Source organism: Chaetura pelagica, unplaced genomic scaffold (genome assembly GCF_000747805.2).
Source record: "Chaetura pelagica isolate M959 unplaced genomic scaffold, ChaPel_1.0 scaffold376, whole genome shotgun sequence".
Taxonomy (NCBI): domain Eukaryota; kingdom Metazoa; phylum Chordata; class Aves; order Apodiformes; family Apodidae; genus Chaetura; species Chaetura pelagica.
In genome coordinates, this window is record NW_009953503.1 from 243605 (window position 1) to 245201 (window position 1597).

Here is a 1597-nt window from a genome sequence, read left to right on the forward strand (position 1 = left end):
GCGGGGCACTGGGCACCAGTGCTGAGGGGACAGAGCTGGGGCAGCTACCATGGAGCTGGAGCAGCCACCCTGGATCTTGGGCAGCCACCCTGCAGCTGGAGCAGCCGCCCTGGAGCTGGAGCAGCCACCCTGGAGCTTGGGCAGCCACCCTGGAGCTTGGGCAGCCACCCTGGAGCTGGAGCAGCCACTGCCCCCGACAGTCCCAGGCCAGAGGGTCTGCTGCTTCTCCCCCAGTCCCACCCTGGGGAATCAGTGAGGAGACTGGGTTTTAGAAATGCAAGACAGGGATTTCATCATTTTCCCAGAGCAGCTTTATCAACAGGCCCTACTGCATCAACAGCCAGTGCTGCATGGGGATGCCAGCAGCTCAGCCCGCAGCTGCTGAGGCCTCTGCCCTCCTGCAGGAGTTCAGGGGAGCTCTGCCCAGACAAGGCAGCAGAGCTCCCTCACCCCCCTCGCTGCTGCTGGGGCCAGGCCTGTTGCTTTGTGCCCAAGGAGAGCTCAGGCTGCCATGTCTACCAAGCACAGCTCTGGCTGCCGTTCCTGCCCCCTGCCTGGCTGGAGCAACCCACCTTCTCCCCTGTCACTACCATCCCGTTCAGCATCGCGCTGCATCTCTGTGGGAAATGGAGCACTTGTAGTGCTTCTTGCATACAAGTAGAACAGAATTGAATTTGGAATGGAACAGAATCTTTCCCACTGGAAGGGTCCTACAACACCCCACCCCTGGTGCCCAGTGCTGTGCCCTCTGTCAGTGGGACCCCTCTGTGCTCAGGTGCCCCTGTCCCCAGGGAGGCCGTGCCAGCATCCCCAGCCACCTCTGGCCCTGGGAACCAGAGCGAGTGGAAACCACAACTCTGCAAACCACCTGTACCCAAAGCAAATGCAAAGAGAGCTCGGGGCTGAAAATCACCAGTACATCTCTTTATTTACAGACAAAAGTAGAACAAGCTACAAAGCTTGCTCTTCTGATGTCAGGAAGCTACCAGCTGTCTCTGCTGCTCCAGCCTCACAAGGTCACTCTCGATGCTCTTCTTCATTGCCTCTTTTCTTTCCTGCCCCGTCCTGCATCGGACCACGTCCCGTTGGGCTGAGAGCACGTGTGTGCCCAAGGGGGCTGCGAGGGCGGAGGCAGCAGCACTGCCTTCCTCTGCCCCTCTGCACAGCAGCCCCTGCCCAGACTTCTGGCAGAGACCTCCTCCTTCCTCCCGCCCTGGCTGAGCTCCCGCAAGTCTCTGCTGTCACCTGCAGTGAACTCCTTGGCAGGGATGGCACCGCGCTCGTGCCATCACAGGCTCTCCCAGCCCCCGTGCAGCCACCAGGCCCTTCCCATGACCTGCCCTCGTGCTGCTTTGCCTCCCAGAACCACAGCACCGAGGAGGTGGGAAGGGGCCTGTGGAGAAGAGCTCTGGGAGCCAGGTCAGCAAGAGCGGGTGGCCCACAGGGCTGTCCAAGAGAGGCTCCAGCTGTCCCCCCCACATCCCCACAGCAGCCCCGTGACGTCACAACAAGGCCACAGTGATGTCACAGTGAAGCTCCATGGCAACGTGAGGATGGGGCCACCAGCCATGTCTATATAAAGGCCAGGGCTGCAGGC